Source organism: Stigmatopora argus, chromosome 5 (assembly GCF_051989625.1).
Source record: "Stigmatopora argus isolate UIUO_Sarg chromosome 5, RoL_Sarg_1.0, whole genome shotgun sequence".
Taxonomy (NCBI): Eukaryota; Metazoa; Chordata; class Actinopteri; order Syngnathiformes; family Syngnathidae; genus Stigmatopora; species Stigmatopora argus.
This window is the reverse complement of record NC_135391.1, coordinates 13,950,337-13,965,139: the sequence shown is the minus strand read 5'-3', so window position 1 is coordinate 13,965,139 and position 14,803 is coordinate 13,950,337. Positions and strand designations below refer to the sequence as shown.

At 36.9% G+C, this 14,803-nt stretch overlaps 1 long non-coding RNA gene across 1 annotated transcript; it reads left to right on the top strand.

The window, feature by feature from the left end:
* Positions 1-611: 611 nt before the first annotated feature.
* Positions 612-2,118, top strand: LOC144074729 (uncharacterized). The gene is made up of 4 exons (XR_013300373.1): positions 612-711; positions 904-1,005; positions 1,558-1,679; positions 1,981-2,118. It is a non-coding gene; the product is annotated as an uncharacterized LOC144074729 (long non-coding RNA).
* Positions 2,119-14,803: the final 12,685 nt, after the last annotated feature.

Below are 14,803 nucleotides of genomic sequence, written 5' to 3'. Positions count from 1 at the left end.
TGTCCAGCATCTGTGTGGTAACCAGTTCAGCCATTAGTCAGCTCGGATGGGCTCTAGCACCCCTGCGACGCTTATGAGAAGGTATATGGAAGATGAATGAATGACTGAAATCTTGTCTATTACTGGTTTTGTTGCTTCAGTATTTACGTGATCATTAACCAATATCAGATTATTAGGTTTGACTATAAATCTTAATGTTAAATTACGAGCTTTTCATTCAGTATTTGAGCCATTATTTGTTGCCAGGGTCAGAAATCTACCTGGAGTCCTTCACAATCAGTTCTGCAGGCCCTGCACCATAAAATAAGCGTGGATAAAACTGTTGCTTTAACCAATCAGATTTCGAGTTGGCGTAGGCATACGTCATCGCTTTCACAAGCTATGATTGGCTAGTGATAGAGTGGACTAGCCAGAGCTAACAAACTATCTGTAGCGAGCTGCACAAACAAATATATTTTTGTGTTGATTAAATAGCGCTTTTGTCAGCCCACAATGGCTGAAGATTTAAATACGCGATATCATGAAAACAATGTATTTTTTGTCTATTTTTAATATGCATGACCAAGGTCAGAGTTCAAATGACCGCCACCATTTTTCAAAATGGCAGATGAGCCAGTAGCCAGTACGGCAGTGGACTGCAGAGCAGCTCAGAAGTGACGATTTATCGAAGAAAGACCTGATAAGCTCTCACAGGACAATGCAGCGCATTCGGTACGTTGTCATTTGGGGATTTCGAAGGCCCAGTTCTCATTAAAAGAGTGCTTTTTGACGGGAACATGCCTCGTTGGCGTGATGTAGCCCCACGTGGTTGGAGACAAAAAAATGTTTGCAAACAAATTGGCTACATTGCGTTACCTCGAGCTCTTTATGTTTGAAAAGAAATCATTCCATTGTGTGTTTCAGTTCCTCAACGAACACAGACTGCTGGGAAACATCAAGAATGTGGCCATAAACGGCCAAAAAGGAGCAGCTTGTCGACGCCATAACGAGCTGTTTGTCAGCCAAGTGAGTCATTTTTTAAATACTAGGTTCTATTTAGTCTATCCGTGTAATAATTCAATATTGGCCTTCAGTATTCAAGGATTTGCTCAATTAGCTTGTTTGTTTATTTTTGAGACATTCAAATTTTGAATGAAAACACACTAACTGGTCTGGTGTTGATTTTTAATAGCAAGAAGGTGGATAACTCACCCACACAAATACCATCAGTGGAGGTGTAAGGAATAAATGGTACACTTAAAGAATATATGGATACATTTTCCCTTCACTTTCTTAAAGGGCTTGGACCTTTTTATTTTTAGTTTGAAATGTGCTTTTGACAAAACCTAAGTGAGACTTTCACCTAACAATAGCACAGATGTCACTTTTGACCACAAGTTTTAACATATGGTAAAAAAAACTATTTTTCCTCAGTGTATGGAGAAAAATGGAAGCAATGGTGACATTTTGAAATATTTATTTATGTCTTTAATTAATGGACTTGAAATGATTGTGGGTCATTTGTGCATCAAAATTGTTGAATAAGAAATAACATAATCACGCTGTGGTATTTTGTAGAGGTTTAAAGCAACGGAGACGGTGGAAGAGGTGATAAAGCAGGTGAAAGCTGTAAAAATCGACAAGAAGACCAAAGAAGTCAAGGGATAAGTTGTGGATGCGGTAGGACCCAAGTGTTTCAGGTTATTTAATTTATTATTTTCATGTAAACCAGGGATGGCCAAACCGGTCCTCGAGGGCCGCTGTGGGTGCAGGTTTTTGTTCCAACCGATCCAGCACAGACATTTTGACCAATGAGATTTCTGAAGAAAACAAGAAGCACCTGACTGCAATCCACTGATTGCACTTGTAGGACACCCGATTGGTGAAAAGGTGTCATCTTGATGGGTTGGAATGAAAACCCGCACCCACTGCGGCCCTTTGTGGAATAGTTTGGACACCCCTGATGTAAACCCTCTCATTTTGTATCTTGCTTCCCTTCAGGGTTCACCCAAGTTTACCAAATCGACGCTAAAGAAAGGTGACAAGACAAACTTTCCCCAAAAGGATGACACGGTGAGCTGCTGGTATCTGGAGGACATTGGAGGAAGGCGCAGTCTTTAACACCAACATCCCCTCAGGTACTTGTCGTTTTAAAGCATGGGTCTCCAACTCTGGTCCTTGAGGGCCCCTGTGAGTATGTTTTCCACATCTGAATCAACTGATCAAGATTATTGGATTTAGGTGTGTTGGTGGAGGAGTAAACATTTTCTCATTTACCTAGCAAAAGATGCAAGGAAAATTTCTAGTTCAAAAATTTTATTAACAGGAAAACATTTTAACTCTTACACACTTGGTTTCACATTGAAGTGGCTTTTCTTTTCTCCACCTGCAGACAAAAAAGACAGTTATAATTAAATCTTGCCAAATATTTTTTGGTGTTAGAATTGTGTCAAAAAATAATTACTGCTCCAAAATCTACTTTTAAGAAACAAACATTAGATGAAGTGTCTGATATATAGAAATATGATCCTTCTTACCTCAAGGGTCTAGCCCAGGGGTCACCAAACTACGGCCCGCGGGCCAGATACGGCCCGTCAGCACATTTGGCCCACTCGCCTGCCTGCCATGTGGGCAGCTGGGGTTTCGAATCCCGGTCGGGATGCATATTCCCTTAGTTGTTTCTATATATTTGTAGTCAAGACCTTCCAATTCTGACAAAGTAAAGTATGGCCAGTTCGTGGCGTAGAGGTTCGTTCACCTGACTGCCATGTGGGAGGCTGGGGTTCGAATCCCAGTTGGGAAACATTTTCCATTAGTTGTTTCTATATATTTGTAGTCAAGACCTTCCAATAATGACAAAGCAAAGTGTGGTCATTTCATGGTGTAGAGGTTCACGCACCTGACTGCCATGTGGGAGGCTGGGGTTCGAATCCCAGTTGGGAAACATTTTCCATTAGTTGTTTCTATATATTTGTAGTCAAGACCTTCCAATAATGACAAAGCAAAGTGTGGTCATTTCGTGGTGTAGAGGTTCACTCACCTGACTGCCATGTGGGAGGCTGGGGTTCGAATCCCAGTTGGGAAACATTTTCCCTTAGTAGTTTCTATATACAGACACTCCTCAACTTACGAACGCAATTGGTTCCGAGCGATTGTTCATAAGTTGAATTTGTTTGTAAGTTGATTTAGTGCTATATTTTGTATTATAATTTATGTTTAAGGCCTATATAAGTATATTGAAGGTTTATATAAGTGCATTTGTATGTTTAAGGCTTGTATAAGTAACACGCATTGGTTTGTACTGAAAAAAAAAATTTAATAAAATGGAGAGAATATGTACAGTACTGTAGAGAGAGAGAGAGATTTATGTATTAGAAACTGGCCAAAAGAAGCGACCTAATGACGATTGCACAGTTTTCTTCTTTTTTTCATCATAAATGATGCAGTAGCACTGTATGGCATCATTCAATTGATTTGCAAACTTTGTGCAACGTTCAATATTTGGGTCCTGCTGCTCGATCTTTCTGTTTATAAATGGTACTGAATGTGCAACGCTCACCACTTTCTGACGCGCATCAAGCTTCGTTATTATTGCCACTCGTTTCAAATGAAATGGCTTGCCTCTTCCTTGCAACTCCCTCAATAGAAGCCTTTAGCTTTTTACCAACCATATTCAATATTGGATGCATGAGATATTTAATGATACAAATGAAAAAGGTTCTTTGCACACTGGAGATACATTCACGCACTTCCACATTGCAACGAAGAAGAAGGTAGATGCTGGGTGAGCTGAGCTCTCACAGCGCCAGGCGTCGGTATTAGCGGCGGAAAGAAGTACTACTCCGAAAAAGACGCGAAATACAAAATTGGACTTGCGAACATTTTTGGACTTAAACGCAATTTGCAGACATGTTCGTATGTACCGTTGTTCGTAAGTTGAATGTTCGTAAGTAGGGGAGCGTCTGTATTTGTACTCAAGACCTTCCAAAACTGATAAAGTAAAGTGTGGCCAGTTCGTGGCGTAGAGGTTTGTTCACCTGACTGCCATGTGGGCAGGTGGAGTTCAAATCCCAGTCAGGAAACATTTGCCCTTAGTTGTTTCTATATATTTGTAGTCAAGACCTTCCAATACTGACAAAGTAAACATGTGGGCAACTGGGGTTCAAATCCCGGTCGGGTCTCGTTTGACTGATCACTACACTATGTAGTTCAGTAAATGGGTAATCCTTTTTTCATTAAAATAAAGACTGTCATTTTTTTCAGCAAAACAATTATTATATAGTAAGGCTTTTTTCTTTAAAAAATCGACATAGTATAGTAAGGCTAAGAAAGTCGGAGAATAAATCTGACTTCTGATTCTTCTCCTAGTTATTGCTGTGGTCCAGTGGCAAAAATATTGGTTCAGAACTTGAGGTGGGAATCAGGAGTGAGTTCAATTCCACTCTTTGCAATTCACAAATTGTTTATTGAGGTAATGAAAAGGATAAATATAACTTCCAATCATTTCATTTCAGAAGTCACTGTGGTCCAGTTGCAAAGACAAACGGTCAGAACTTCTGGTGGACTCAAGTTCAAATCAGGAGTGAGTTCAATTCCACTCTTTGCAATTCTCAAATTGTTTATTGAGGTAATGAAAAGGATAGATATAACTTCCAATCACATCATTTCAGAAGTCACTGTGGTCCAGTGGCAAAGACAATGGGTCAGAACTTCAGGTGGACTCAAGTTCAAATCAGGAATGAGTTCAATTCCACTCTTTGCAATTCTCAAATTGTTTATTGAGGTAATGAAAAGGATAGATATAACTTCCAATCACATTATTTCAGAAGTCACTGTGGTCCAGTGGCAAAGACAATGGGTCAGAACTTCAGGTGGACTCAAGTTCAAATCAGGAATGAGTTCAATTCCACTCTTTGCAATTCTCAAATTGTTTATTGAGGTAATGAAAAGGATAGATATAAGTTCCAATCACATCATTTCAGAAGTCACTGTGGTCCATTGGTGAAGACAATGGGTCAGAACTTCAGGTGGACTCAAGTTCAAATCAGGAATGAGTTCAATTCCACTCTTTGCAATTCTCAAATTGTTTATTGAGGTAATGAAAAGGATAGATATAAGTTCCAATCACATCATTTCAGAAGTCACTGTGGTCCAGTGGCAAAGACAATGGGTCAGAACTTCAGGTGGACTCAAGTTCAAATCAGGAATGAGTTCAATTCCACTCTTTGCAATTCTCAAATTGTTTATTGAGGTAATGAAAAGGATAGATATAAGTTCCAATCATATCATTTCAGAAGTCACTGTGGTCCAGTGGCAAAGACAATGGGTCAGAACTTCAGGTGGACTCAAGTTCAAATCAGGAATGAGTTCAATTCCACTCTTTGCAATTCTCAAATTGTTTATTGAGGTAATGAAAAGGATAGATATAACTTCCAATCACATAATTTCAGAAGTCACTGTGGTCCAGTGGCAAAGACAATGGGTCAGAACTTCAGGTGGACTCAAGTTCAAATCAGGAATGAGTTCAATTCCACTCTTTGCAATTCTCAAATTGTTTATTGAGGTAATGAAAAGGATAGATATAAGTTCCAATCACATTATTTCAGAAGTCACTGTGGTCCAGTGGCAAAGACAATGGGTCAGAACTTCAGGTGGACTCAAGTTCAAATCAGGAATGAGTTCAATTCCACTCTTTGCAATTCTCAAATTGTTTATTGAGGTAATGAAAAGGATAGATATAAGTTCCAATCACATCATTTCAGAAGTCACTGTGGTCCAGTGGCAAAGACAATGGGTCAGAACTTCAGGTGGACTCAAGTTCAAATCAGGAATGAGTTCAATTCCACTCTTTGCAATTCTCAAATTGTTTATTGAGGTAATGAAAAGGATAGATATAAGTTCCAATCACATCATTTCAGAAGTCACTGTGGTCCAGTGGCAAAGACAATGGGTCAGAACTTCAGGTGGACTCAAGTTCAAATCAGGAATGAGTTCAATTCCACTCTTTGCAATTCTCAAATTGTTTATTGAGGTAATGAAAAGGATAGATATAAGTTCCAATCACATCATTTCAGAAGTCACTGTGGTCCAGTGGCAAAGACAATGGGTCAGAACTTCAGGTGGACTCAAGTTCAAATCAGGAATGAGTTCAATTCCACTCTTTGCAATTCTCAAATTGTTTATTGAGGTAATGAAAAGGATAGATATAAGTTCCAATCACATCATTTCAGAAGTCACTGTGGTCCAGTGGCAAAGACAATGGGTCAGAACTTCAGGTGGACTCAAGTTCAAATCAGGAATGAGTTCAATTCCACTCTTTGCAATTCTCAAATTGTTTATTGAGGTAATGAAAAGGATAGATATAAGTTCCAATCACATCATTTCAGAAGTCACTGTGGTCCAGTGGCAAAGACAATGGGTCAGAACTTCAGGTGGACTCAAGTTCAAATCAGGAATGAGTTCAATTCCACTCTTTGCAATTCTCAAATTGTTTATTGAGGTAATGAAAAGGATAGATATAAGTTCCAATCACATCATTTCAGAAGTCACTGTGGTCCAGTGGCAAAGACAATGGGTCAGAACTTCAGGTGGACTCAAGTTCAAATCAGGAATGAGTTCAATTCCACTCTTTGCAATTCTCAAATTGTTTATTTAGGTAATGAAAAGGATAAATATAACTTCCAATCATCTATAGGCGGGCCGCCTCGTGGTGTAGTGGGTAAGTCACCTGCCTGCGACGTGGGTGTCGAGGGTTCACGTCCAGGTGTCGCCAGTCAAGGACTGTATGGTGTCGGCAGTCGGCCGAAGGCCGACTGTCGAACACCACCAGGAACCCCCCCTCCCAACTGTCTTCCGGTCAGCCGAAGGCTGACCGGAAATATTGTTTTGCTGAAAAAAATGACTAAGTCTTTATTTGAATGAAAAAAGGATTACCCATTTACTGAACTACTAGTGTAGTGATTAGTCAAACGAGAGCGGGATTCGAACCCCATTTCTCACATGGCAGTCAAATCCACTAACTTAAGGTCTGTCTGACCCATTGTCTTTGCCACTGGACCACAGTGACTTCTGAAATGAGATGATTGGAAGTTATATTTATCATTTTCATCACCTCAATAAACAATTTGAGATTTGCAAAGAGTGGACTTGAACTCACTCCAGATTTGAACTTGTGTCCAACTTCAATTTCAACCCATTGTTCTTGCCACTGGACCACAGTGTCTTCTGAAATGATGTGATTGGAAGTTATATTTATCCTTTTAATTACCTCAATAAACAATTTGAGAATTGCAAAGAGTGGAATCAAACTCACTTCTGATTTGAACTTGAGTCCACCTGAAGTTCTGACCCATTGTCTTTGCCACTGCACCACTGTAAAGTTGGAAGTTGTATTTATCCTTTTCATTACCTCAATAAACAATTTGAGAATTGCAACGAGTGGAATTAAACTCACTCCTAATTCCCACCTCATGTTCTGACCCAATGATTTTGCCAGTGGACCACAGCAACAACTAGAAGGTGAAGAATCAGAAGTCAGATTTATTCTCCGACTCTCTTAGCCTTACTTGCTGTCATTTTTTTAAGAAAAAAAGCCTTACTATACTGTCGTTTTTTAAGAAAAGAAGCCTTACTATACAATATCGTTTTTTAAGAAAAAAAGGCTTCCTCTACTATGTCGTTTTTCAAGAAAAAAAGCCATGCTATACTGTGTCGTTTTTTAGGGAAAAAAGCCTTACTATACTATGTCGTTTTTTAAAGGAAAAAAGCCATACTATACTATGTCGTGGTCGACGGGTGTACACGTTTACGCGTGTACATGTGTATTTGTATTTATCCTTTTCATTACCTCAAACGCAATTTGCAGACATGTTCGTATGTACCGTTGTTCGTAAGTTGAATGTTCGTAAGTAGGGGAGCGTCTGTATTCCGGTCAGCCGTATATACACACATACATATATATATATACATATATGTATAGACATATATGTATAGACATATATGTATAGACATATATGTATAGACATATATGTATAGACATATATGTATAGACATATATGTATAGACATATATGTATAGACATATATGTATAGACATATATGTATAGACATATATGTATAGACATATATGTATAGACATACATATACATATATGTATAGACATACATATACATATATGTATAGACATATATGTATAGACATATATGTATAGACATACATATACATATATGTATAGACATACATATACATATATGTATAGACATACATATACATATATGTATAGACATACATACACATATGTATAGACATACATACACACATGTATAGACATACATACACACATGTATAGACATACATACACACATGTATAGACATACATACACACATGTATAGACATACATACACACATGTATAGACATACATACACACATATGTATAGACATACATACACACATATGTATAGACATACATACACACATATGTATAGACATACATACACACATATGTATAGACATACATACACACATATGTATAGACATACATACACACATATGTATAGACATACATACACACACATGTATAGACATACATACACACACATGTATAGACATACATACACACACATGTATAGACATACATACACACACATGTATAGACATACATACACACACATGTATAGACATACATACACACACATGTATAGACATACATACACACACATGTATAGACATACATACACACACATGTATAGACATACATACACACACATGTATAGACATACATACACACACATGTATAGACATACATACACACACATGTATAGACATACATACACACACATGTATAGACATACATACACACACATGTATAGACATACATACACACACATGTATAGACATACATACACACACATGTATAGACATACATACACACACATGTATAGACATACATACACACACATGTATAGACATACATACACACACATGTATAGACATACATACACACACATGTATAGACATACATACACACACATGTATAGACATACATACACACACATGTATAGACATACATACACACACATGTATAGACATACATACACACACATGTATAGACATACATACACACACATGTATAGACATACATACACACACATGTATAGACATACATACACACACATGTATAGACATACATACACACACATGTATAGACATACATACACACACATGTATAGACATACATACACACACATGTATAGACATACATACACACACATGTATAGACATACATACACACACATGTATAGACATACATACACACACATGTATAGACATACATACACACACATGTATAGACATACATACACACACATGTATAGACATACATACACACACATGTATAGACATACATACACACACATGTATAGACATACATACACACACATGTATAGACATACATACACACACATGTATAGACATACATACACACACATGTATAGACATACATACACACACATGTATAGACATACATACACACACATGTATAGACATACATACACACACATGTATAGACATACATACACACACATGTATAGACATACATACACACACATGTATAGACATACATACACACACATGTATAGACATACATACACACACATGTATAGACATACATACACACACATGTATAGACATACATACACACACATGTATAGACATACATACACACACATGTATAGACATACATACACACACATGTATAGACATACATACACACACATGTATAGACATACATACACACACATGTATAGACATACATACACACACATGTATAGACATACATACACACACATGTATAGACATACATACACACACATGTATAGACATACATACACACACATGTATAGACATACATACACACACATGTATAGACATACATACACACACATGTATAGACATACATACACACACATGTATAGACATACATACACACACATGTATAGACATACATACACACACATGTATAGACATACATACACACACATGTATAGACATACATACACACACATGTATAGACATACATACACACACATGTATAGACATACATACACACACATGTATAGACATACATACACACACATGTATAGACATACATACACACACATGTATAGACATACATACACACACATGTATAGACATACATACACACACATGTATAGACATACATACACACACATGTATAGACATACATACACACACATGTATAGACATACATACACACACATGTATAGACATACATACACACACATGTATAGACATACATACACACACATGTATAGACATACATACACACACATGTATAGACATACATACACACACATGTATAGACATACATACACACACATGTATAGACATACATACACACACATGTATAGACATACATACACACACATGTATAGACATACATACACACACATGTATAGACATACATACACACACATGTATAGACATACATACACACACATGTATAGACATACATACACACACATGTATAGACATACATACACACACATGTATAGACATACATACACACACATGTATAGACATACATACACACACATGTATAGACATACATACACACACATGTATAGACATACATACACACACATGTATAGACATACATACACACACATGTATAGACATACATACACACACATGTATAGACATACATACACACACATGTATAGACATACATACACACACATGTATAGACATACATACACACACATGTATAGACATACATACACACACATGTATAGACATACATACACACACATGTATAGACATACATACACACACATGTATAGACATACATACACACACATGTATAGACATACATACACACACATGTATAGACATACATACACACACATGTATAGACATACATACACACACATGTATAGACATACATACACACACATGTATAGACATACATACACACATGTATAGACATACATACACACATGTATAGACATACATACACACATGTATAGACATACATACACACATGTATAGACATACATACACACATGTATAGACATACATACACACATGTATAGACATACATACACACATGTATAGACATACATACACACATGTATAGACATACATACACACATGTATAGACATACATACACACATGTATAGACATACATACACACATGTATAGACATACATACACACATGTATAGACATACATACACACATGTATAGACATACATACACACATGTATAGACATACATACACACATGTATAGACATACATACACACATGTATAGACATACATACACACATGTATAGACATACATACACACATGTATAGACATACATACACACATGTATAGACATACATACACACATGTATAGACATACATACACACATGTATAGACATACATACACACATGTATAGACATACATACACACATGTATAGACATACATACACACATGTATAGACATACATACACACATGTATAGACATACATACACACATGTATAGACATACATACACACATGTATAGACATACATACACACATGTATAGACATACATACACACATGTATAGACATACATACACACATGTATAGACATACATACACACATGTATAGACATACATACACACATGTATAGACATACATACACACATGTATAGACATACATACACACATGTATAGACATACATACACACATGTATAGACATACATACACACATGTATAGACATACATACACACATGTATAGACATACATACACACATGTATAGACATACATACACACATGTATAGACATACATACACACATGTATAGACATACATACACACATGTATAGACATACATACACACATGTATAGACATACATACACACATGTATAGACATACATACACACATGTATAGACATACATACACACATGTATAGACATACATACACACATGTATAGACATACATACACACATGTATAGACATACATACACACATGTATAGACATACATACACACATGTATAGACATACATACACACATGTATAGACATACATACACACATGTATAGACATACATACACACATGTATAGACATACATACACACATGTATAGACATACATACACACATGTATAGACATACATACACACATGTATAGACATACATACACACATGTATAGACATACATACACACATGTATAGACATACATACACACATGTATAGACATACATACACACATGTATAGACATACATACACACATGTATAGACATACATACACACATGTATAGACATACATACACACATGTATAGACATACATACACACATGTATAGACATACATACACACATGTATAGACATACATACACACATGTATAGACATACATACACACACATGTATAGACATACATACACACACACATGTATAGACATACATACACACACACATGTATAGACATACATACACACACACATGTATAGACATACATACACACACACATGTATAGACATACATACACACACACATGTATAGACATACATACACACACACATGTATAGACATACATACACACACACATGTATAGACATACATACACACACACATGTATAGACATACATACACACACATGTATAGACATACATACACACATGTATAGACATACATACACACATGTATAGACATACATACACACATGTATAGACATACATACACACATGTATAGACATACATACACACATGTATAGACATACATACACACATGTATAGACATACATACACACATGTATAGACATACATACACACATGTATAGACATACATACACACATGTATAGACATACATACACACATGTATAGACATACATACACACATGTATAGACATACATACACATATGTATAGACATACATACACATATGTATAGACATACATACACATATGTATAGACATACATACACATATGTATAGACATACATACACATATGTATAGACATACATACACATATGTATAGACATACATACACATATGTATAGACATACATACACATATGTATAGACATACATACACATATGTATAGACATACATACACATATGTATAGACATACATACACATATGTATAGACATACATACACATATGTATAGACATACATACACATATGTATAGACATACATACACATATGTATAGACATACATACACATATGTATAGACATACATACACATATGTATAGACATACATACACATATGTATAGACATACATACACATATGTATAGACATACATACACATATGTATAGACATACATATATGTATAGACATACATATATGTATAGACATACATATATATGTATATACCACACCTGCCCACATGGCAGGCAGGTGAACAAACCTCTACACCAGGGGTCACCAAACTACGGCCTGCGGGCCGGATACGGTCCGTCAGCACATTTGGCCAGGCCCTCTGAACAATACCAGAGATGCTATAGGATTTTTTTTTCCTATTTGGGCTCCAGAAAAAAAATCCTAGGCCCCGCCCTGTCAAAGAGAGAACGGAATAATGGCGAAAAAGTTAGGTAAGAGAAACATTTATTCAGAATGCAGGGTATTTAACCTGGAGTGGACAAACGATTATTTTTTTGTTCAATGCAAAGAAAAGGCTGTTTGTCTCATCTGTCAAGAGACGGTGGCGGTATTCAAAAAATACAATCTTCGCCGACACTATGAATCCCGTCACAAAGACAAGTACGATAGCTTGCAAGGCCAAATACGAGCAGACAAACTCTCAAAGCTAAAAAGTGGACTACTATCTCAGCAGAATACATTTGTACGGCAAGCTCAGCTGAACCAGGCATCCGTTCGGGCCAGCCTTCGGGTTGCTAAACTGATAGCAAGCAGCGGTAAGCCTTTCACTGACGGAGTTTGTTAAGAAATGTATGGATGCTGTCGCGGAGGAGGTGTGTCGCGAGAAGAAAGATGCATTTAATGCCGTAAGTCTGTCGGCGAGTACAATCACCAGACGCGTTGAATAAATCGGGAGTAATGTATATGCCCAGCTGCAGCAGAAGACGAAAGAATTTGACTAGCATTCACAGTGAAGACTATCGTTACATAAAACACATCAGGAACTAAATTGTGCCTCTAGATGTCATTTTTGAGTGAGCCTTCACTCAGCAAACTGTCCGTTGAGGTTTCGGCTTTGTATGAATAGATTAAAAGTCGTTCTATACGACTTAATAATGGAGAGAAAACGGACAACATACTTTTTAAGTCTAATGGGAAGCTATGACGCTAATGCTAAGATAACTGGTCACATGGAGCACGCAGCCTGTGGAGAAAAGGAGCCCAAACTTAAATTATCGACGGTGTGTTCAACCTGGCATTTAACTAACACGTTTGTTGGCGTTTTTGACTCAATTTCTAAAAAAAATCTCCCGGTAGCGTGGTAAAAATGCACTTAGGCCAGTAAATTGCTCAACGACTTACCTCGTTGGCCTGCTTGTCGTCGGTCAGCATGGAAAGGCTGTTCCAAGGGGCGAGATACTGCGCATGTGCTTAATTTACACAGCTGCGTCGACAGTAGGTGTAACCACGCCCATATTGTCGCGCCATATTGAATGTGGAATTGATGGTGGCTTGCTTACCGCGCTCCACGAGGTGGTTTGTCCTCCCAACTCAATGTCTGTTTTGAAGATCATGTAGATTAGTCGTGATTTTTGTGGTCTTGATGCTATAAAACAGTGTCAGTACACTAATTTTACCAGATATTGAGTAACATTTTATTAAGTATTTTACATC